Raw genomic sequence first — 25882 nt, forward strand, 5'->3', positions numbered from 1 at the left:
ACTTTTTCAGGGCATTAAGTTTAGCTCCTGGGAACCACATTCAACAAACATCTTGTAAATAAATAAAATCACCATTTTAGTTCCACATATGACCTCAATAAACCAAATTTACACACCCTTAAATGATGAGACAATAACCCACCTTCTCTTTGAAGTTTAATAAAATGTATAAAGGAGGCACTGCTGTCTTTTTGGATGAGATTTAGACAGTGGTCAATGCTCTGTCAGTGGCATTGTTTTATTCAGAACTGTGAACAGACCTACATTCTGATATTCTGGAAATCCCCATTCTTTATAATAAAACCACACTTTGAAAACAGGACTCAGGAGGAGGTGGAAAATGCCACACACAATTTCCTCAACAAGACCACCACTCAATTCTTCTCTTTCTCTCCATTCTGCTGCAAAACTGACAATGTGTTTTGCAGACCAATAGTAAGGCACCAATTTGTATGAGCACGTCTTTTGTAACGTGCAAGGGTAATTATGTATGGTGGTGGTATAAAAATATTTATCCATCCATCTCAGGGCCACGAAAAACAAAGTTAATGTGAGCACATGGGCATGCTTAATTGTACTCTGAAGTTTGAAGACCACACCTAACTTAAATCATGCCCTACTTTAATTTAAGCAATATGAGATCTCCCTGTGAGCAGCCTCTGAATTGTAAGTCTTATCTCAGACTCAGACTTGTAATTATTAAACTGTCATTACCACCATCAAATTCTTTTCTCATTTATGTCATTAAAACTTAGTCTTGTCTCATTTTGGCTTATTACTCTGATATTAAACACTATTATATATTAAAAAATAGATGGCCTGTAGAATAGAATGAAGCATTATTGCATTTGCTTAATAGAAATCAGGAAGAAATGTCAAGGTCATCTCTGTGCCTCACACCTTGTCATTCAGATGTCTTCTAATAAAAAAAAATGTAAACAAAGGCACAGAAGCTAAGTCTTTCCCTCTGTAGCACCCACTAAAAGTATAAAATGCTGGCCATAATGAACCCCATTTTCTTCTCACGCAAAGAAAAGAAACACCTTAAGGGGAAATAGTTCAAAGTCCATCTTACAGACTCACTCACCTAAAATTCAATGAAGAAACAGCATGAACTTTCCAAAACCATCTATCTTCTTTTCTTTGAAACGGCAGTAGATTCCGGCATTTACAGACTTTCCAAGCGTTTCATCCAGGGACGTGTAAATCTCACTTATCTGCAATGAGAAAACACACTTTTATTTAGCTAAGTAACTCACACTTACATGTTTATTACAGAAACAGAATGAGCAGATCTAGAACATATGGTGTTTTACAAATCCCTTCATCCACTAAGAATGACGCATAATACTCAACTCAGAATTTTGGTTCTCAATTACTATAATAAATGTTTAGAAAAATAGACATTTATGCCAAAAGTCATTTTACAGATGAAGATGGGAAGGTTCAGAGGGTAAAGTGAGCGTCCAAGATTAAGCAGCTGGTTAGTAACAGAGAGGGCTTCCCTGGTGACTTCTGCCTGCCAACTCAGGAGACACAGATTCCATCCCTGGGTCGGAAGACTCCCTGGAGAAGGAAATGACAACCCACTCCAGTATTCTTGCCTGGGAAAGCCCATGGACAGAGGAGCCTGGCGGGCTACGGTCCATGGGGCCATAAAGAGTTGGTCATGGCTTAGTGACTGGGCACAAGCACTCGGTAACAGAGTAGCCTTGAACCTCGGGCTCCTAACATTGCCTTTTGTTTTTGGTTTATTAAAAACCCAGAAAGGGAAATACAGAGAATCTTCTGCATTTCCCAAGTTGCTAATTTTCTGGAATACTATGTCATCACAATTTCTACTAAAACCAAGGAAACTAGAGCTGAGGGCAGAGTCCTGAGACCAGCATCCACTCTGATGGTAGATGCAGGCGTAGCTATCACAGAGGCACCCTGATGTTCCTGACTGATCCACATGCTTTATGATGTTGCGTAGCAATGACATAAAGAGTAAATATTTCAGAATATGGTCTGTTGGTGTCTCTTAACAAAGCAGAATGATTTTTATCATCTTGCTTTCTGAGAAAATTCACAGAGAAGAGAAAGAGAGGCTCCAGGTCAAACTCAGCAATTTGCCCAAGAGTCCCTGCCCTGCTGGATGAAAGTGGCCAGATGCTTTACCCATCACCTCCCTTCAGCGAGTCTTTCCCGCCTTTCTATCTCCCCACCCCGTGCCCGCCACCTTTCCCACTTTCTTCCTCTCACCAGCACACAAGCTGGATGTTACTATTCCATGTCCTAGGTGGCTTGAAGGAGGAAATCCCATGTTCAGATGAAGGAAAAGATGGGGAGAAGGAAGATCACAGCAAATAAAGCAGAGAAGGTCTCTGATGGCAGAGGAGCTGGGAAAGGAAGGGAGAGGAGCCGAGCTCTGCACCCTGGCTGGCGGGAGTGGCCTCTGTCTCCAGCCCCATCCTTCACTTTCCTCGCCAAACTCTCTTCTCTGGCCCAGGTTATCTAAAATGATGGCAATCATTATATTGCTCAGATAAGAGGCTGTTTGAAAGGACCCACAGGCAGGCTCAGGTTTCACACCTTAACTGGGATCTGTGACTTTGATGGAAGCTGCCATTTGGATTACATCTTGATTATGAGCGAGCTTGGCTTTTGCTGTTCCTTCTCCACCAGGAAGGGGTCTCCATCTCAGCCTGCATCTCAGAGGCAGTGATGAAAACCAGTTGTCTGGTAGGTAACTCCATCCCTACCGCTCTCAACTCCTGTGTCCCAAGACCACTTCCGAGGGCCCAAAACTGATTATCCACAATTCTTTCTAGTCTTGATCCTGAGGGTGCCCGCCTCCCAACTGCCACTGAATGAAAGGCATCAACCCTCCCCTCTCTTCTCCCTGCAGCCTGGTGGACACTCGCATAGCAAAATCTCATGTGAACCTTGATTAGGAAGAGAAAATAGTACCTTTCTCACTTTAAATTCTCATTTAATTCTATATTAACTATCAAATTCTACTTTGTGCGTGTGACTGGAGATTAAAATTAGCATCATGGGATAAAACAGAGTTCTTCTGTCCCCTTCATCTAGCTCCCTGAAGACCATCAGTATGTGGCTTGGAGGCTGGAATCAATATTGTACCACCAAGTACCACAAGAGAAAGAAGTACAGCAAGTCCCTACGTACACCCACTCCTGGGCACACACACTGAGGAAACCAGATATGAAAGAGACACATGCACCCCAATGTTCATTGCAGCACTGTTTATAATAGCCAGGACATGGAAGCAACCTAGATGCCCATCAGCAGACGAATGGATAAGAAAGTTGTGGTACATATACACAATGGAATATTACTCAGCCATTAAAAAGAACACATATGAACCAGTTCTAATGAGATGGATAAAACTGGAGCCCATTAAACAGAGTGAAGTAAGCCAGAAAGATAAACACCAATACAGTATACTAACGCATATATATGGAATTTAGAACAATGGTAATGATAACCCTATATGCAAGACAGAAAAAGAGACACAGATGTATAGAACAGACTTTTGGACTCTATGGGAGAAGGTGAGGGTGGGATGATCTGAGAGAACAGCATTGAAACATGTATATTATCAAGTGTGAAACAGATCGCCAGTCCAGGTTCAATGTATGAGACAAGGGCTTGGGGCTGGTGCACTGGGATGACCCAGAGGGATGGGATGGGGAGGGAGGTGGGAGGGGGGTTCAGGATGGGGAACACATGTAAATCCATGGCTGGTTCATGTCAATGTATGGCAAAAACCACTACAATATTGTAAAGTAATTAGCCTCCAACTAATAAAAATAAACAACAACAACAAAAAAAAAAACAAAGGAGTTCTGTTCTGACAGCATGTTCATAAGTCCAACAAAGTTAGCCTAGGTTCCCAACTAACACAACCAGCTACATAGTGCTATGCTGTGCTTAGTCACTCAGTTGTGGCCGACTCTTTGTGACCCCATGGACTGTAGCCCACCAGGCTCCTCTGTCCATGAGATTTTCCAGACAAGAATACTGGGGTGAGTAGCCACTTCTGCAGGGGATCTTCCCAACCCATGGAGCCAACCTGTGTCTCTTGTGTCTCTTGCATTGGCAGGCAGATTCTTTACCACTGAGCCACCCGGGAAGCCTGTTACCATACACAACTGCTGTAATTTTTCTTCTCTATAAGAATATGTGCAACTTGTGGGCAGGGACAGTCTTGTTTATTTCTTCATCATCTTTAGCATCTGTTCAGTTAAGGGTGGAACAACTAGCAGGTATGAAGTTCAGTGTTTTCCCAATTGTTCCTACACAGACTTGTGGTGTAAACGTAATTAGATCATTTCACCAGATTATTTGTTACTGGTCTAAGAACATTAAAGTGGCTTAGGAAGCTACAGTAAAGTGGATTTGGGATTATGGTCCATGGACTAAATTCAGAATCACTTCGGACACAAGGCTAGTAGATGACAGTCAGGGAGGAGCCTGTGGATATGGGCCTTTCTGGATGCCTTAAAGCTGGAGTCAGCATTAGTGCTCAGGGATGGATACTCATGCACCCTCTCTGTTCCAAGGATTTGTTCTTGTTGACACACAGTTCAGCCTGAGAACCGGGAAGATTTTGGATGTCTGCACGTATTTCCTATTAAGGGCACAGATTGTTGCTTCAAGCTCTGAGGATAAAGAGGCTGTAGCACTGGGTCAGCCTAGCCAATCTGATCCGGTGTAGCCCCATCACAGAAGGGCAAAACCCCAGCAGAGATTCTGGTCCCCAAGGAAATTACCTTTGAGACTGGCTGTATGTGCTTGTTGCTGTGCAGATACTTCATTTCTAAGAAGTTTTGAAGTCTTTCTTTTTTTTTTTTTATTGGGGTATAATTGCTTTACAATATTGTTGGTTTCTGCCATACATCAGGCTTCCCTGGTGGCTCAGCTGGTAAAGAATCCGCCTGCGATACAGGAGACCTGAGTTTGATCCCTGGATTGGGAAGATCCCCTGGAGGAGGCATGGCAACCCACTCCAGTATTCTTGCCTGGAGAATCCCCATGGACAGAGGAGGAGTCTGGAGGGCCATAGTCCACGGAGTCACAAAGAGTCAGACACGACTGAGCGACTACGCACAGCACAGCTGCCATACATCATGAAGTCTTTTTTTTTTTTTTTAAAGCTCTTTATTTTGTATTGGAGTATAGCCGATTAACAATGTTGTGACAGTTTCAGGCTAATAGTGAAGGGAGTCAGCCATACATAAACCTGTATCCATTCTCCCCCAAACTTCCTTTCCATCTAGGCTGCCACATAACATCAAGCGGAGTTTCACGTGCTATACAGTAGTTCCTTGTTGGTTATCCATTTTAAATACAGCAGTGTGCACATGTCTATCCCAAACTCCCTATCTATCCCTTCCCCTCCCCAGCCCCATATCCTTCCCCTCAACAACCATAAGTTCATTCTCTAAGTCTGTGAGTCTGTTTCTGTTTTGTAAATAAGTTCATTTGAATCATTTCTTTTTAGATTCCACATTTAAGAAACGTCATACGATATTTCTCCTCTGTCTGACTTACTTGACTCAGTATGACAATCCCCAGGTTCATCCACGTTGCTGCAGAGACGTTTTGAAGTCTTTGGCCAAATAACCAGAGAAATGAATTTAATCTCAAGAGGCAGTCGTGTATCTAACCTTTGGCCGTCAGATGATAACCCAATGATGGCAGACACATGGGCTGTCTTTCACGATGTGAAAACTCTAGATAACAGTGCACAGGGAAAGTAGAGAGACTGCCTCCTTCACCTCTAAGTCACCTACTTCAGTATCCCCTACAACAGGGGACCCTAACCTCTAGGATCTAACGCCTGATGATCTGGGGTGGAGCTGATGTAATAATACAAATAAAGTGCACAATAAATATAATGCGCTTGAATCATCCCCAAACCTCCCCCCACCCCCAACCCTAGTCCATAGAAACATTGTCTTCCATGAACCTGGTCTCTGATGCCAAAAAGGTTGGGGACTGCTGCTTACAACACATAACAGATTGCAAGAGAATATCTGAGCAAATAGAAGAGGGTAGCAGTGTTCTGTTTCCCTCTTGATATTTCACCAATAAACAGGGATTAAAAAAATCCACACTTCATCAGGGAGGTTAAAGTAAGATGAAGCAGGGAGAATAAGAGTATTTGGATGAAATGGCTGTCAGCGGAGCAGACATCTACATTCTGCAGTGAATGTGGAACTTTTTTTCCCAGCAGAAAGCCAGAGGTCTGCTGACATTTAGGAACCCTTAAGAAAAAAGTATGCTTGTCAGCATCAGTTCAGGCAGGTATTCAGTCAACTGTTTTAAAGGTGCTGAGAAGGAAGAAGGTGGTTTAGGAAGAATTTCTCAGCTCTGTTCCTTGCACAGCATGTTTTGTGTTTTTCAGAGGGACTGCCTTTGTGTTTCTATCTGCAGCATCTCACTGTAGGCTTAGGCAGTTGCGAACCTAGATGATATTTGCATTTTAAAAGAACATCCTCCCTCTAAGCTTAACCCTTTGCACTGCACCTGGGCAGACCCAGCACAGAGGAGCTCTGTTGTGGAGAACTCACTTAAGTACCCATCATTTTTTCTTTTTCAAAATAATAAATGTAAAAATAATTAGCTCTACATACCAGTATTTATGAAGAAGCAAGTTTAATTAAAAAAAAAAAAGAATCAAGAGATGTCTGGGCACTTAAATAGCTCTTTAAATAATCAAAGTAACTTTACTTTTAGAAGATATGGAAAATGTAATAAATTATAAAAATGAATAACATTCATATTCCACTAGTTAGAGGCAATCTCTATGAAGATTTTCTACATTTACTTCCAATTATCTATACATACCTGTTCATACACACATAGTTTTTAATGAAATTGAGGGATTCTAAAGTGAAAGTGAAAGTCGCTCAGTCATGTCCGACTTTTTGCGACCTCATGGACTCTACAGTCCATGGAATTCTCCAGGCCAGAATACTGGATTGGGTAGCTGTTCCCTTCTCCAGGGGATCTTCCCAAACCAGGGATTGAACCCAGGTCTCCCACATTGCGGGTGGATTCTTTACCAGCTGAGCCACTAGGGAAGCCCCAGGGATTCTAAGAGATATATATATATGTATATATATATATAATTTTACTTCAAGTTTTGTTTTCATTTTACTTTTTGTCTCTTGTTAGTGAGCCACACATATTCAACATAAATAAATGCTATGACATTTTTTTTCTGGCTATGAAATTTTTTATAAAACTTGCTAATTAAAGAATATGACATATGAAGGTTTGGGACATCCAAAGTCAGCAAAGGTTTGGGTCATCCAAAGTTTACTCATGTGCTTTATATACACTCACATACACACAGAAGTATAAGGCAGTATATTATTTTATTTCAATATAAGGCAGTAGATTTATAATAGTCCTTACTTTGTTATAGCAATCTCTACTGTACAAAACCCATGTATCCTAAAATATCAGAAAAATAAGAGCCATTTGTTTTTCAGAATATATTTTTAGAGCAAGTAATTCTCTCATTCTGTAAGCTTCTTAAAAAAATATATAATTGTGAGACCACAATTAAGTGGTCTCATTAACTTACACTATCACTAAACTTAATTATCTCAAAAGTTTTCTTTAATGAAAATCTCTTTTTATGAACAATATGCAACTAAACTGAGTACACACAAAAACCACCCCTAGCAATCACCTCACTAAACTCTTCAGCATGTTGAGCTTAATTCCGAGTAAGGCAGCAAGATGAACAGATTTTCGCTGACCAGGAGAAAAAAAAGGTTTATCTATGCTCAGCCTTTTGTCTCCTGCATCTCAAGATGTAAAATTGATCAAAAAGAGAATTAAATTGAACGTTGAGTGTTAAATCAGAATGACAGAGATTTATCCAATTAATTTTTAAAAAGACAAAATTTTAATTAACCATATGTGGGTATATTATAGATTCTACTGAAACTTCCCTGGTGAGATGTGACCATCAATATTTTGCTCTGAATTTATGTTCACTCATTTGCTAAAGTCCTGCACACTTCTTAGAAATTAATGATGCACTGTGATTTGATATGTGTCTGATTTTACCATGATATAAAGATCCAGCCAGAACAGAAGACAGGAAGGAAGGAAGAAGGAAGGAAAAAAGCCATGAAACTGGATACAGGGGGAGGGAAAGCCAAATAAAAAAAAAAGATTTTCTACGACCTTTACTACGACCTTTACTAGTTCCATTAGTAATAATTTTTTAAAAGAGAGATGGATGAAAATGAGAATAAATGTTTCCATGAGGAGTTCCATACCTTCCCCAAAATCACAAATTAAAATGTTTGCACTAAGGAGACAGAATTCCACATTGTTAAACATTAATCTTCTCTAACATACATAAACCCTAACCATAAAGCTCAGGCTCCTAAAATCACGTGTCTGCAAACACGGAAGTTATTTGGACACAATTTCAGCGACAAACTTTTATGTTGGGCTTGTAATGTATCTCATGTATCTTGTTTCCCCAGTAAAAAATTTTTATGTGCAAAATACAGAGAGTGTTTTCTTGGACAAAGAAGTGCTTTTTCTGGAAACCATAAAGAGATGGAAGGATCTGATTCTGGGAGACAATTCAGGCCTTGCCCTTCAGTGGTGTACTCTGACCTTGACTGATGACCTTGAAGGTGCCACATGCCCTAGAAACCACCTGAGGACAACAGAGAGCCTGACTAATTTTCATCTGACTCAGAAAAGAAGAGTGTCTTTTTAAAAAATGCAAATAAAAGATAAAGCATTTAATGAGGTATCATTCATCTCCATGACACTTAGGAGTTAAAAAAAAAATGATACTATGCTCTGCATCATATATACTCAAACTTTTTCTCTTGAAGACCTTAAAGAGCTTGTGACTATGTGTGTTATATCTGTCAATATTTACCTTATTAGAAATTGCTTAGAAAAAAAATTATTTATAAATGTGTTTACATAACAGTGATAAACCTCTTTAAATGTAACATCAATAAGATATTTTTAAAAAGAAAACATTTTCCAAAACTAAAGACAAATATAGTGAGAACTAGGGCACGCTTTTACATTTGGGGAAAACTTTTATTTTCTGGCTTCATAGAAAGACGATAGCTGGGTTTTCATATCTGCTTTTGCTTTCAATCTATTGCAATATGTTGTTTTGGTTGAAGAATATGAAGAAACTCCAAACTTAGGCAGATGTGCAGTTCGGAATATTTTTATAGCCTTTCAGACAATTGTGGCTATTTTTCTTTGATATGACTGAAACTCAGCAAGTGCTGCTCCTTAAAGGTGAGTTGCTTCATGAAATCTGAAACCATATCAATGAACTTGGGATGACCCATTACACCAAATACCATGTTGTTTTTATCATTGCTTGCTTTTTTTTTTTTTTTTACTGTTTTTGCATGGTAGTAAAGAAGATGATTACTAACCAGTACAGTTTGGTGCCATTGCCTTGATTTGTAATAAAATCACACCGGTTTTATCCACCATTGCTTTTTCATCATCAGTGCAATTGTCTCCACAGTCAAGATGGCAAGTAATATGTTAGAGTTATTATTAAAATAGTTTCGACCTCAAAGACCCCATCAAAGTGTCTAGGAGACTTCACTTTGAGAACCATTGGCCTAAAAGGAAGAGAATATAGTAAGGAGATTGAGCGAAGGCTCTGAGGTTGGATAGAGTGGTGATAACTCTCACCTCATTACTGACTTCATCTCCATGAAATATTTAGCGAGTCACCCACTTTTTCCACACCCTCTAAAATAGGAATAATAACAGCTCTTACCTCTCAGAGGTGTTACAAGGATTAAAGGAGACCCTCAGCACAGTGCCTGACACATGGTAAACTCAACCAATCTCAACTATGAGTACTAATATTTATATTATTGCTTCTCTTTGAGATCAAGAAGCAATGGTTTGAGTAACTCAGAATATCAGCTGTGTTTGCTGGAATTTGTTTATGCTGCACCAATCTAAATTTAGTTCTGCATTTCCTCTGTTGAGGACAAGCTACATGAAGATATGTATATTTTCCAACCAAGCTGAGTACAGAGATTGATAGCTTGCCCTTCATGGGCTGATTTTTCCAATCCTCATGTAGTCAATCACGAGAAGGATTTCTCAGTAGTTAGTTATGATAAATGTGAGAGATTTTGATGGGGACCCATGATCTCTGAGTCCCTGATCTGCCACCTGCTACAGCCATGAGAATATTACCAGTAGGTTACACTGTGATCAGAAAGTCAGATCACAAGGAATCACAGGAATCCCATTTGCCTAAGGTCTGGAACCAACACTTTAGAAATGTCTTTCCTACAACACACGCTCTTGTCCTAATCTCAGTCCTCCAGATTTTAACACTTTGTAGAGAAAACGGAATTCAAGTAAATAATCTCTAAGGAAAAAAGGGGGAATGTTGGCATTTGTCTCGATATAGGTGAGGTGTGCACAGGCACACATATAAACATGCATGCTGTACTCTCACCAACAGGAACTTGGCAGAGACTCTGAGTGTTGGAAAACTCTAAGCTCATAGATTCATCTAATATCAATAAATGGGGGGAAATGGTGGGTATTAGTCAAGGAGACCCAGGGACATTCTGCCTGCCTATTTTACTGTTAGGAATAATTTTTACTGCTTCAAAGATGTATGCTCTCTCTTATTTTCCTTGTAATTATAAGAGGTTCACCTGGACTATTTTTAAAATCACTTTTGATATTTACCTGAATAGAACAGAAAAAATCTAAAAAGAAACAGCTGTTAACAACAAGAAATCAATGATACAAGCTTGATTATAAGTGGCACATGCTATTTGGTCTCAATGTTGGAAAAAATCATAGAATGTGTTAGTGATGGAACTGAAATGAAGTGTGCCCTGTTGAAAGACAGCTGCTCCTTCTGGTTGTCCCACGTACAAGCATGGACTAAGGATGGTCATGTCTTATTATTTTCATATTCAGGGTGGAAATCCAGATTTTTACAAGAAAAGTTGTTAGGTAACTGAATTTAGGCTTCCCTGGTGGCTCAGGGGTGAAGAATCCGCCTGCCAATCCATCCCTGGGTCCGGAAGATCCCCTGGAGAAGGAAGTGGCTACCCACTCCAGTATTCTTGCCTGGGAAATCCCCTGGATAGAGGAGCCTGGCAGTTCATGGGATCGCAAAAGAATCGGACACGACTTGGCAACTAAAAACAATAAAAAAAAAAAAAAAAACCACGTTGGCAGGGTTTTCAGGCTACCATATTTTGGATTTCTCCAAAGACACAATTTCATCTCCCTTCCATTTAGTGGATCAATGTAGAGTGCCCCCCACTCATCTCTATGTCACCACTCACTGGTTTGCAAGGGTGGGAACAGCGGACAGAGAGGAGCCTTGATCGCCCTCTGGTGGTTACAATGTGCCAAAACAATTAGATGAACTCTCCATTCTGTGTTATCAAAAACTTGCATATCTTGGAAATTCCCTAAAATATATAAAGTGGACTCTAGTTATTTTATGTGAGATAAGAACCACGTGGTAATTTTACTGTTAGATCATATTCGACTCTGGGATAATGGGCGACAGAAAGAAGGAGCAGGGAAATCTGAGTAAAGACTTGAGACTTAGAATGCACAAGAGTTTCAGATCTAGCCACCAGGAAAAGAATCTAAAAAAGTTGTGCTCTAACAAAAGGCAGGGCCAGCAGTTCAAGCTTCTGGCTAAAAGGTATATATTGTGTTGTATGTTTACAGATGAGTGCAGTGTGAAGCATCATCTTATCCACTGGCTAGAGTTGTACCTAGTAGTTACCACCTAATTTGATCCCTGTTTTGAGAATTTGATAGTAATTTTGCATTTACTAATTAATGGAGAGCACATTATATCCTTTTGCTTTAGAAGCTGAACTTGAAGAAAGCATTTTTAGGGTAGGGAAGGAGATACATTAATTTTGAAAAAATTAAACAGAATTTCAAATAGCTCAGTAATACGGAACTAATACAGGTTCCTGAGAAAGTTGAAAAATAGATCCCGTGACAGCCTTGTTTCACTTGGATGCCCACGTTATCTTAAAACCCCGTTCCCGAGTATTATATGCCTCTAGCTCAAATGTCAACTTTCAAGGATGGTTCCTCTGTGTATTCATTTCCTCGCTGCTCTGCCCCTCCTTGACACACTCAGATAATTTAATGAACTGAAATACAATTGCTTTTAGAAGCTCAATACTTCATTATACTTTTGTTTTAAAAACAGTTTTTGAGTTGAGAGTATGTCAGCAAAACCAACCAAAAGAATGTGGCTGTTGTTACAAGGTCAGCTTTTCAGAAGCTGGAGGCAGCTGCTGTTGGCGGGCTGTCAAGCCATCACCCGGGGGCAGCGGGCGCCGGCAGGGCCATGAATCAGCAGTTCTGACAACACTAAATACGGTAACCCACTAATGTGCAAGATAACAGGTACACATGCCGCTTCAGGAAGCACTGGAGGGGGGAAATATTTCATTTCTCAGGTTTAATTAGAAGGAAATCCAGTAGGTGTGATTAAAGCTCCGATGTGAGATCCCGTGTGTGTTCATGAGTGTGCCCGCACTGGGACCTGGATTGCCGTATTTATCCAAATGGATTTCTTCTGTGGAGAAAACCATTCAGCTGGAGAGCCGAAACGTCAGAAGCTTGGTATTTCAAATGGGATGCTCTTGAGCTCAAGAGGGGGGTCATGTTTTAGACTGTTCAATCCAAGAGCCACTTGTGACCACTGAGTGGTTCACATGTGCCCCATCCAAATGAAAATGGGTTGGACGTGTAAGATACACACTGGAGTCCAGACATACAGAACAAAAAAAATGAGCTGTATCTCTTTGATAACTTCTATTGCTTACATGTTAAAATGATAGTATTTCTGATATATTGGACTATGTGGAATATATTTATACTAATTTCATCTGTTTCTTTTTATTTCTTTCTTTTTTTTTTTTTTTTTAAATATTTATTCATTTATTTGGCTGCACCAGGTCTTAGTTGCAGCATGTGGGATCTAGTTCCCTGACCAGGGATTGAACCTGGGCCCCCTGCATTGGGAGCTCAGAGTCTTAACCACTGGGCCAGCAGGGAAGTCCCTTCTTTTTATTTCTTAATGGGGCTACTAGACAATTTAAAATGACACATATGACTTGCCTTACATTTCAGTTGGACAATGCTGCTTGAGAAGATATTTGATTTGATCTCCTTCCAGTCTCTCTCAAACAGATACAAAAAGTGAAAGTGAAGTCACTTAGTTGTGTCCGCCTCTTTGCGACCCCATGGACTGTAGCCCACCAGGCTCCTCCATCCATGGGATTTTCTAGGCAAGAGTACTGGAGTGGGTTACCATTTCCTTCTCCAGGGGATCTTCCCAACCCAGGGATCAGACCCAGGTCTCCTGCATTGTAGGCAGACGCTTTTACCATCTGAGCCAGGAGGGAAGTCACAGATACACAAACACACACACACATATACACATACACACATGCAAGCAATAGGGAGGGTGTCATGGTTGTGGGTCATTTAATAATTACAGGCTTCAAAGTCCTATTTGAGGTGCTGGTTTGGAGATCTACCCTAAAGAATAGTACAACAAAAGTCAAAGCACTGGAAGATAATACTACCTTAAATCACCAATTGACCTCAACTTTATATCCAGGGGTGAAAGAGCATTTGTCATAGTTCATTTAATTCTGGCCACTTTACTAAGATTGAAAGGGACAGCCAAAGATGCTGAAAATATTTGTCCTCTCATCACTTTTTTTTTTTTTTTCGCCATGTTATGTAGCATATGGGGTCTCAGCTCCCGGATCAGGGAACGAACCCGTGCCCTCTGCAATAGGAGAGCAGTCTGAACCACTGGACCACCAGGGAAGTCTCTTCTCATCACTCTTATAGAAGAACGAAATGATCTCTGTAGAAATGAACTGGTTGGAGCTTCCTGATCTGTTTTAGACACAGACACTCTCAAGAAGGATTTGACTATGATCGTCCAAACTGGATCATAACACATTGGGCTATAAAACTCTGACTTAAGAAGGATTTTGATAAGCAAAATCCAGACTTTGAGGACTTTGGAGGCCTCAAATCAAACAGATGCCAATTTGGGGTTCTAAAGTCATTCATCTCTTACCCTTAAATTCCTCTTTAATTTATTTTAAATTCACCTATCAACTTTATTCTTAATAAATACAGCTGGAAAACAAAGAGCTGAGCAGAGGTTCATCGATGGTAGATGCGCCAGCATGAAAGATTGTCCAAGGGTCTTTTCTAGTAATAAAAGGTGGTGTTCTTGGTTTTTGAACTTGTTGGAAGAAAGGGTGAAGTTCCTTAAGTGTTTCTTCATTTAAAGCTAGGCAATGTCTCCTTTTCTTCCCAAATAAACAACTAATTTTGTCCTTCAAATTCAGAAACTGAGACAGGTTTCTGGGGAGACTTCTATTGGAGAATGGCTCATTATACACCCCTAACTTCTCTTTCTAGTACTCTTCTTTCCCTAAATTGATAATATACAAACTCTTGTTGTTGTTTAGTTACTAAGTCATGTCTGACTCTTTGCGACCTCATGAACTGTAGCTCACCAGGCTCCTCTGTCCCTGGGATTTTCAGGTCAAGAATATTGGAGGGGAGTTGCCATTTCCTTCTCCAGGGGATCTTCCTGACACAGGGATCAAACCCGCATCTCCTGAGGCTCCTGAGTTTTGGCTGATTCTTTACCACTAAGCCACTGGGGAAGTCCAAACAAAATTTAGTGCATTCATTCCAAGTTACAGAAATGTTTTAAAGAAAATCAGTACATTTATATTTTAATAATTTTCAGCTATTTTTCATATGCATGCTTTCTTATTTTAAAAAGTTGAATGTTACATTAAGTGGTAAAATATGAACACTTTCATAAGAGATCAAAACTAGACAAACACTTTAGCCACCCATTTGGGTAATTTTTAAAAAAATATTTCCAGTTTGGACAGTGAAAGGAACTGGATTCATACCACATTTAGCTTTCTGACAAGTGCATTTTTTTCATCTAAGTTCTTGACAAGTGTTTCTGAGCAATATTTAAAAAAAAAAAAACTGACTATATTTGGAAAGCATGCAAAAGCAAGAAAAGTTTAGGCAAGCTAGGAGAAGCTTTGTAGCATTTGTAGCATAGCAATCTTATATAATCTGATACCAGTGGTTGGGATTTAGAAGATGTTGAGTAAGACCACTCAACATGGAGTGTTGGTATGGAAAGATTATATAAAAGAGGCTGACTTAATTTCACTAAATTTTTAGATAACTGTATTACAGTGTTAAAACACTTCACCATCTAATAGAATTTACTCTTGCTTTTATTTTAGATTTTATTACTAAGAAACATAACGAGAATAAGGATTCCTATATATTCTAAGATATTATGGGTTTACTCTTTCAGAGAAACCAAATAAAGAAAAACCACCATCCAATCAAGGCTATGGTTTTTCTAGTAGTCATGTATGGATATGAGAGTTGAACTATAAAGAAAGCTGAGCACCAAAGAATTGATGCTTTTGAACTGTGGTGTTAGAGAAGACTCTTGAGAGCCCCTTGAACTGCAAGGAGATCCAACCAGTATATCCTAAAGATCAGTCCTGGAAGGAATGATGTTGAAGCTGAAACTCCAATACTTTGGCCACCTGATGTGAAGAGCTGACTCATTTGAAAACACCTTGATACTGGGAAAGATTGAAGGCAGGAGGAGAAGGGGATGACAGAGGTTGAGATGGCTGGATGGCATCACCGACTCAATGGACATGAGTTTGGGTAAACTCCAGGAGTTGGTGATGGACAGAGAGGCCTGGCGTGCTGCGGTCCATGGGGTCACAAAGAGTCAGACACGACTGAGCGACTGAACTGAACTGAACACCATTGACAGCAGCTGTGACATCTGTAAAACATGGTTTGGGAAAACTGACAGGGCTTGGAAGACTTCAACATGGGGTTTACAAGCAACTTCAGATTGCTCTTTGACCTGGAAGTACAGAAGAAAGGAGTTAATGGAGATTGACAGCTTATCTGAAGTCCTTTTAGTATGGCCTTGCCATTAACAGAGGAAGAAAAAGGACACGATTCTCAGACAGTAAAGGTAAGATGAGCCCCTCTGTTCTCCTAAATGTGATTCCTAGCAAGAGATAAAACTGAAAGTATATAGCTTTCAAAGAAGATACGGTGTATTTAATGGAATGTTACCTAGTCATATAAATAATGAAATATTGCCATTTGCAGCAACATGGATGAACCAAGAGAGCATCATACTAAGTGTGACAAACATCATATGATATCATTTATATGTGGGATCTTAAAAAACAATACAAATCTTATTTACAAAACAGAAATAGACTCACAGTCATAGAAAATAGACTTACAGATAAATCAGGGATTATCATATACATACTGCTGTTGCTGCTGCTGCTAAGTCGCTTCAGTCGTGTCCGACTCTGTGCGACCCCATAGACAGCAGCCCACCAGGCTCCCCCGTCCCTGGGATTCTCCAGGCAAGAACGCTGGAGTGGGTTGCCATTTCCTTCTCCAGTGCATGAAACTGAAAAGTGAAAGTGAAGTCGCTCAGTCATGTCTGACTCTTCGCGACCCCATGGACTGCAGCCTACCAGGCTCCTCTGTCCATGGGATTTTCCAGGCAAGAGTACTGGAGTGGGGTGCCATTGCCTTCTCTGCATATACATACTACTATATATAAAATAGAATAACAACAAGGACATAACACAGGGAACTATATTCAATATCTTGTAATAACCTATAATGGTAAGGGATCTGAAAAGGAATATGTATATATAGATAGACGTATTCTTTTATATGTTACCTATCTATATAACTGAATCACTTTTGCCGTATACCTGAAACATTGTCAATCAACTGTATTTCAATAAAACAAACAAAAACAAAGTATATAGCTTTCACTGGCTTCACCAGGATGAACTGCTTTAATGAATGACTTACTTCACCTTTTCTAGGACTGACAGTCTGTGTTTAGCAACTAAAATTGGAAATGAACTCATGACTGAGATATGTCTAATTAAAGAAATAAAAGGAACATATAACTACAGCTTTATAAAAGGAATTTATCAACTGTTTTAAAATTTGACAATGATAGAAAGCCAGCCTGTAATGGGATTCCTTAAAGCACAGAATTAAGGTCAAGAACATCAAGTCCATTTGTATAACTTAATTCTTTCATCTGCAGCAAGAGACACAGTCAACAATTAAATATTACTGTGAGCATGTGCATAAGCGTATGTGCATGTGTGCATGTGTGTGTGTAGGGTGTTTGTGTGAAGCATCCATTGTCTGCTCACTTAAGGACAGAATGGAAAGTTGATAGGTTTAAGAATAAGGTAAATTGACAACTTAATTTTTTCGTATATATAAATATTGACTTTTTCCCCAGAGTCTATCTACTCCATGGCACATTTTAAAGACTCCTGGAAAGACTGGCCTATTCACACTCCAAAAAAACAAGAGTTTTATTGAACTCAAATGCACCAAGTTCTTAGAGAAATACTCAGGCAATCTAACTTTCAGAAAAATTTACCTATTAGAATGTATTATAATGATAGTATACTTATTAATATTTATTAATAGCAATAGTACATATAGGAAAGAGAATACAATTTAACCAGAGCAGTGACCCTTTGAATATTTTTAGAAATTAACTATGAAAAATTTCTATGATAAAAGATGAAAACATAAGGAAAAAAAACAGCTAAACTGGCAAAACGCACAACTCTGTATCTAAGAGTTTTTCCTTCTCATTTAATAATAGTTAATAATATTGAACAGCATACTCAAAAACCTGCATAGCTATGCCTTTAATCACTGTTGCCTTTACCAGATAAAGTTAAGCAAGTAGGATTCTGAACATCTTTAAGTAGGAAAATGCTGGTGTAGGTTTGAGGAGAGGAGGCCCTGGTTGGGGGGGATGATTGGACTTATCCTAGGGTGATGTTCATTTTCCTCTTACTCCAAAGTACCGATTGTGTAAGAGAAAGGGAGGCAGCGATTTCCAATAACTGAACCAGAGAAGGCTGGGGGTCAGTGGCTGTAGTGCAGAAAGGTCATTTCTTGAAGCCAGCAGTTTACTTGTCTGCTTACCAGATTCTGACTAGCTGAATAAGGGAACACCATATGTTGCCAGCATGCTACAGGGTTCTGAAAAATACTACATATATTACTAAAAGACTTCCTTAAAGACTTCCTTAATGTTATATATATATTATGTATATAATTTTATATAGAATTCTTTCTATATGTACACTCTCTCTATATAATTTAGATATATAATTCTTAGGTATATATATATTACATATATATAAAATTCTTATATATATTTATATGTATATATAATTCTTTCTGGGTTTTACAGTCAATTTCCTAAATACATACATAGAGGAAAATTATCATGGAAGATGAGTTCCTGAATCTTCTGCATTTGGGGCTTAGAATATGAGGTTTGTTTGCAGACTGTGCCCAAGAGATTAGCTTTCACAACTAAGCTCTGTCCCAGCGAGTCTTAAAGTTACTGCGTGCTCTGGACATACACTGACAAGATGTGTAAGTACAGCATGGTAGCCAAGACCATAGGACTGCAGCTATTATTCACTTCTCTAAAAGTATCTCTTTATCTTTAATGTAAGGATGGTAATAGTGCTTACTTAGAGTAATCTTGTGGATTAATTTAGACAATGAACGTATTGTACCCAGCATATAGCTAGGTACTCAAGAACTGTTCAGGGATCATTAACCAGGGTGAGCAGTGGGAAGTAACTAAACAGAAATTAGAGGACAGGAGTATTTCCAAAGAGTCATTAAAATCATTTTATTTGTTTATTTGGCTGAGGCGGGTCTTAGTTGCTTGCTTATTGCAGCATATAACATCTTTAGTTGTGCCATGTGGGATCTAGTTCTTTGACCAGGGACTAAACCCAGGCCCCCTGCACTGGGAGCATGGGGTCTTAGCCACTGGACTATCAGGGAAGTCCCCAGAGTCATTTTTTCTAATTAAAATAATTTTTAATTGAAGTATAGTTGATTTACAGTGTTTTAGGTATACACCAAAGTGATTCAGTATGTATTCTTCTTCAGATTCTTTTCTATTATAGATTATTACAAGATACTAAACATAGATCTCTGTGCTATACAGTAGGTCCTTATTGTTTCTCTGTTTTATACAGAGTGGTGTGTATCAGTTAATCCCAAATCTCTAATTTATCCATCCCTTCCTTTCCCTAGTAAACATAAGCTTGTTTTCTAAGTCTGTGAGTATTCCTGTTTTGTTAATAAGTTCATTTGTATCATTTTTTAGATTCCACATGTAAGTGGTATCATTTGTCTTCTCTGTCTCACTTCACTTAGTACGATCATCTCTAGGTCCAGCCATGTTGCTGCAAATGGCATTATTTCATTCTTTTTTTTACGGCTGAATAATATTCCCTTATATATATATATATATATATATATATACATATATATGTGTGTATATATATAATCAACACCTTCCTTATCCATTCGTTTGTTGATGGACACTTAGGTAACCTTCATGTCTTGGCTATTGTAAACAGTACTCCTATGAACATTGGCGTACATGTAGCTTTTCAATTAGAACTTTTATCTTTTCTAGATATATGCCCAGGAGTGGGATTGTTGGATCATATGGTAACTACTTTTAGTTTTCTAAGGAATCTCTATACTGTTCTCCGTGGAGAAGGAAATGGCAAACCACTCCAGTATCCTTGCCTGGAAAATCCCATGGACAGAGGAGCCTGGCGGGCTGCAGTCCATGGGGTCGCAAACAGCTGGGCATGACTGAGCAACTAACACACACATACTCCTCTCCATAGTGTCTGTACCAATTTACATTCCTACAGTCATTTCCTAAGTGAAAATATCCTCCCTGTCAATTCACAGCAGCTCTGATGTATCAGCTATTTGAGAATATCGAGCTGGAAGATCACTGTCCAGCGACAAAGAGGAAACTGTGTACATCAACCAGGAGAATGATTAAGGCCACCCAAGCCCATAACTAAGTCCACAGACCCTTGCTGAGCCACCGCCCTAACCCAGACTTCCTCTCTGAATGACACTCTGAATGTTGGCGTTAGAAAATATCTGCAACAGCCTCTAACACCTGACAGGGAAAGTCCTCCAACCCTTTTACACAGTTTCAGATAAAACGCAAACAGCATTAGCAAGTCGGTAAGTGCAAACTGAAGTGGCCAATGTACCCGAAGACGTGTTATCGTGGGTATTTAGTTCAAAACTGTTTGGAATTCCAGCATGGATTCCACAGTGGTACTTTAAAATTCCTTAGGGTTAAGTGGTTTTTCCTTGTCCTTTGATTCAAACAGACCATTAATTCACTGGAGAGGATCAAGCCTCAACTACAGCACTCACCGTGAAGGCAATCGGGAATCAACTCCAATATTCTCTGTGAATCACAGAGCCTGCCAGAAGTGCAACTAGTGTGCCTAGGAAATGCAGCAGTAACCACTAAAAATGCTAGCTGTAAATCTAGGCAGAGAGCTCTAAAACTGAAAAGGTAAGGCCAGGAAGAATTTTATTTTTAGCAATCAACAGGTAGGAAGCTTACTCTTATTTTTGTCTTTTCTGATAGTATATAATTATAAGAATATACAGAAAGTATAAATAAAGGAACAGTACAGAAATGATCATGGGGGTATACAGTGTCAAGAACTTTACATGTGAAAGCCTTAATGACATATTATCCACTTACGGGGTTTGGATGTAAATGCTGGACTCTCGTAATGAACAATATTTTTTTAATAGGAACTGTACTAGATTCAGGCTTAATCATTTAAAAAAAATTAATTGCTCTGCTTGACAATGTGGGTCATTAGAAAGTACCAAAATAAGGTTATTCTTATCCATTTTCAGAAAATGTATTCATGCATTTATGTATTTATTATGAACACTGCAGCTCATGGTACAAAGTCATGAACTCTGGAAAATACAATAATAAATTGGACCTGGACTCTGTCCCCAGTAGCATAGAGACCTGGTAGAGTAATGAAGACTCACTACTCATTACTCAGACTCAGGAAGTAATCCCCTGTAATGCAGCATCAAAAGTACCAAGAGCCAGAGGAGAGATGCACTTGTGGTATTAGGATTTCAGAGGACGGAGAAAACTGGAAGCGATTGGTCCAGTTGGGGGCCATCACTAAAGGAATGTCATTTAAAGGTAGCGCTGGACTTCCCTAGTGGTCCAGTGGTTAAGAACCACCCGCCAGTGCAGGGGACATGGGTTCGATCCCTGCTCTGGGAAGATTCCCCGCGCTTGGGGCAGCTAAGACTGTGCGCCACAACTAGTGAGACTGCATGCCTGGAGGCCGGCTCCGCAACAAGAGAAGCCACTGCGATGAGAGTGCCGCACCGCGAGAGCAGCCCACGTGCAGCAACAAGACCCAAGCCCAGCCCTAAATAAATATTTTCAAAAAGACATAGTGTGGTGCCTGGTGCTTAAAAAAAATGAATGTAGCATGGCTCCCTCTACATGCTGGTGCTTAGGACACTTATAGGATTAATAAATGAATGCACGAAAAGATATTGGAGGGATGAAGGGGCACAGTGCCTGGCACGCACTAGTTATCAACAAATGCTTCCTGAACTGAAGTGCAGAATTGGAGGAAGGACATTTTAGTCAAGGAAATAAGCAAACATTAGGGCATGTAGGACACTGGGCAGGATTATGTAGGGGAAATGAATAGGAACGGGGCTTCAGAATCACGGGGCTGGACCTAGAGATTATTGCAGTAAGTGCAGTAAGTCAGGCAGAGGAAGGCAAATATCAGATGATATCGATTATAGGTGGAATCTAAAATATGACACATATGAACCTATCTATGAAAAAGAAACAGACTCACAGACAGAAAACAATATGTTGGGATTTATTTAATACATATTTTATACATTGGGATTAATGTATACATACTACTATATATGGGGCTTCCCAGGTGGTACTAGCGGTAAGGAACCTGCCTGCCAACACAGGAGACATAAGAGACGCAGGTTCGATCCCTGGGTCAGGAAGATCTCCTGGAGGAGGGTATGGCCACTCACTCCAGTATTCTTGGCTGTTTAATTCCCATGGACAGAGGAGCCTGGAGGGCTACAGTCTATAGGATTGCAAAGAGTTGGGCACAACTAAAATGACTTAGCATGCATGCACACAATACTACATATAAAACAGATAAACAATGACCTATTGTATAGCACTGAGAAATCTACTCAATATCTTGTAGTAATCTATAATGCAAAAGAATCTGAAAAATGATATATCTATAACACATATATGTGAGTGTGCATGTATAACTAAATCATTTTACTATACACCTGAAGCTAACACATTATAAATCAACTACATTTCAACTTAAAAAAAAAAAAAAAGAAGGAAAATATCCACCAAACCAAAAACAGCAACAAAAAAAGCATGGAGCTAAATCACACAGAATCTAGTCAAGGTGGCTGGATGGTATTAGATGAATGACCACTGACAGTTTCATAGCTACTGCAAGACACAGTCCAAACTCCTTGACCTAAATCTCAGGGCTTTCTGAGATCTGGTGCCTGCCCACGTCTCCAGCCTTTTCTGTTACTCCCCTCTCCATTCATGCTGGACTTTATTCAATTCCTCAATAAATAGCATTTTTGTTTTTCACCTCCTAGTATTACATGTACTTTTCTTTCTGGTAATCTTTCCATTTTTGTCCTTCGTCTGCCCCCTCTGTCTGGCTAACTCTTACTCACCCCTAGGTCTCAGCTTTATCATCATTTCTTCCAGGGAGCCTACCAGCTCCCTGGACCAGGCTGGCTCCCATTTCTATGCTGTCCCTCTGATTCTGTACCTCTCCTGGCACCTTATCGTAACTGCCTGTCAGTCTTCCCTGTTTGTGGTAGGCTCTTCCAATACGGAGACCTTGTATCTGGGAGCTGTATTCCCAGGACTTAGCTCAATTTCTATAATACTCATTAAATGAATTTGTTGAGTGAATGAAACAGTCAAGTCCAGACATGAGTGTTATGAATGTTCATCTGACTGGAGTATATCCCATATTATTGGATCAGGGGAACTCAGGCTTTAAAAAATAAAAGTGGCTGGCCATGGTGTATGGTCATTAAAATGTCATAAAAATTCAATAGCAACAATTAACATTGACTGCATACCATGCCAAGTACTGTGTTAATTACTTTCTAAGTATTATCTCATTAAGTCCTCAGAGTAGTCTTATGAGGAAAGCAATAAGGAAATGAAATCATAAATACAATTTTACATAAATAAAATCTGACCGCTTTACAAAAACACTGTACTACTTGTAGTTCTTACTACCACAGCTCCCAAGATAATATATGAAATATCTAAAGAGAATAGGGAGGTACCTGCATAAAGACAGGTTAAAAAATACAGAGTATTAAAAAGAAGATCTGAAGTGTAAAAGCTTTGAATGATCTGGAAAAGATAATAACAAACTTACCCACTGGAAATTCACTGAAACTTCAGAAAGGTTTAAGACCCATAAGAATGTATTCAATATTACGAGGAGTAGGCTGAAAATGGAATGCAATTTTAAAACATTCTAATGACTCATAAATCCTGGAGTTGTAATAAATTACTAACGGACATTAGGATTTAGAGGCAAATTCTTAATCTGATAGTAAGAAGAATAACTACATTCTTTCATAACACATCTCCTGGTATCACTGTAACAGAAGAAAAAAACAACAACATGTTTTTAACAGACCCAAGAGTCTGATTCAATGCACTAATTTCGTGTTCTTTACTGACATTAGAAGAGATATTCATAAATACTCAATTGTAGCAGCTTTTTCATGTAGGCCTGGTGTAGTGTCTGCCTCCAAACTCTATAAATACTCATTGAATACTAGGAGTGACCAGGAGTGCCACAGGCTAAGAACCTGAATTTTCATTCTATTTTGAGGTAGAGACATTGGCTCCAAACCCCAAAGATGATTAAGAGGATCTAAAAAGGAAAGAGCATCTAATTACCACCATTACTATAAAAAGACCGTGTCCCAAGGGCAGTGCAGGAGCAGAGCAGGTGTGAACAAGTAAAGAAAACAACACAGACCCACACCTCTTTCACTGTTTTCTCTTGATTCATGTAACTGGAACTTCACCCTTGACACAGAATGAAGAGTTCACCTGACTCATCGTTTTTCTGCTTGTAGTTCATTTTTAGTGCTTTGGCAGTAAATTCAGGGGCTTGGAAGGTCGACTTCTTCTCTTCAAACACTTTGCTTTTAGGACATGAGGATGTTCACTTTATGTTCCAGGTACCAGAATACAGTGTAATCTGAGATTTGGCTTGGCTGTTCTGGGCAGTGGGGAATCTTTTAAAAAATGTATGACTCCTTTGACTCTCAAATTCTCCTGTGTAATTAACCTTATCTAAAACTTTGAGCCCTGCACCCTACTTTTATTTTTATTTTTCAGAAGAGTGAGAAGTACCAGTGTTGAGATAAGCGAAGTAATCAAATACCTGATGGATTTATAAAGATAACTTTGGAATCTGAAAGCAAACTTTATGTGATTTTTATATTCCTAGCCTACCTTCACATACAAGCTAATGTCAAGACAACAAAGTCAATTTACAAGATTTTTCAATTTCCTATGGTTGCTTTGGATTACTTACAGCATAATCTTGGAGTAAGGTATCTACATGACAGGAAAGAGCAGGGGAAAAAAAAGAAATGCCTTTAAAGATTTTTGGGAAAGTGTTTTTATACACAATGGGGCATTTGTCAAGGAGAAAAGTAAAAACCATCACATAAGACATGAAATGAAAACACAAGATTATAAATATCCTTGTGCTTGGCAGAAACAAGCAAAAACCTCTTTGTAAAAATCACACTTTCTCTGAGTTTTTTCTCCCCAAAGATCAATAGGCCATCAAAGAATTTTATCCGTGGATCTGTAGCACTAACAGCACATTTTGGGTAAAAATTATTCAAATTATTTAAAATGGAAACATTTCACACAGGTAAAAGTCATTGTCAGAAGAATCCCAGAAATGAGGCTCTATCTTTAGAGACAGAGGACCTACTGGATGTAGTTCACTGATTGTGGGTATAACATCCACGAAAGAGGTCTGCTAAGGATTCACAGTCATTCTTACTTGTGCAAAGAAGCCATTTTGCAGACTTATCAATTCCTAAGATCATAATATACCTTTGCCCAGATTGTCTTAAAAGCTGGTGGACAAACACTGACGTAGCCCTCCTAATATCTCTGGGAAATCACTATGATGTGCATATTCAAGATGATAAATACAGACAGAGATAAATTTGCAGGCCAAGAACTAATGAGAAATGGAGGAGAGCAGAACAGAATTCAGGAGCATCATATTTCCAGTCCTCGGTACAGAGCCTTCTTATCTCCAAAGAAATTTTAATAAAGGCCTGGGCCATTACAACTGACTCTGGAATAGGACAACACTAGCTTCAAGGATAAAGATTAAACACTATTACAATATTTGGATTACTTCCTAAGACATTAAAGTGAAAAATTAAACCAAAACACACAGTACCACATTAAGAAGATACTAAAGATGGTCTAAAATTTACCTTTAAAAAGCTTTTATGAGTAAAATATTTGGACCCTACAGATACATTTACACACACATATAAACACACACACAAATAAAAAGTCCCCCACTTTAATTATGTAATTCGCCTAATTAATTTCTTAAAGACAAAGAGAAACAGAAATAGAACATAATCTAGAGTGAGTTTTGAAGGACCTCAAGAATTTGGACAAAATTTAGATGTCAACTATTTGACTGATCTTTAA

The 25882-nt window shown here is 39.1% G+C and overlaps 1 protein-coding gene across 24 annotated transcripts in view; it reads right to left on the bottom strand.

The window, feature by feature from the left end:
• Window positions 1–25882, bottom strand: part of DTNA (dystrobrevin alpha) — a 415842-nt gene that overhangs the window by 224066 nt on the left and 165894 nt on the right. For 23 of the 24 annotated variants that reach the window (XM_043889354.1, XM_043889355.1, XM_043889359.1 and 20 more), the window contains exon 2: window positions 1088–1217. The gene's annotated coding sequence lies outside the window, so the exon portion shown is untranslated. Of the gene's footprint in view, window positions 1–1087; window positions 1219–25882 lie in introns of those variants that run through there. The other variant, XM_043889383.1, reaches the window with a different exon arrangement.

Source organism: Cervus elaphus, chromosome 27 (assembly GCF_910594005.1).
Source record: "Cervus elaphus chromosome 27, mCerEla1.1, whole genome shotgun sequence".
Classification (NCBI taxonomy): Eukaryota; Metazoa; Chordata; class Mammalia; order Artiodactyla; family Cervidae; genus Cervus; species Cervus elaphus.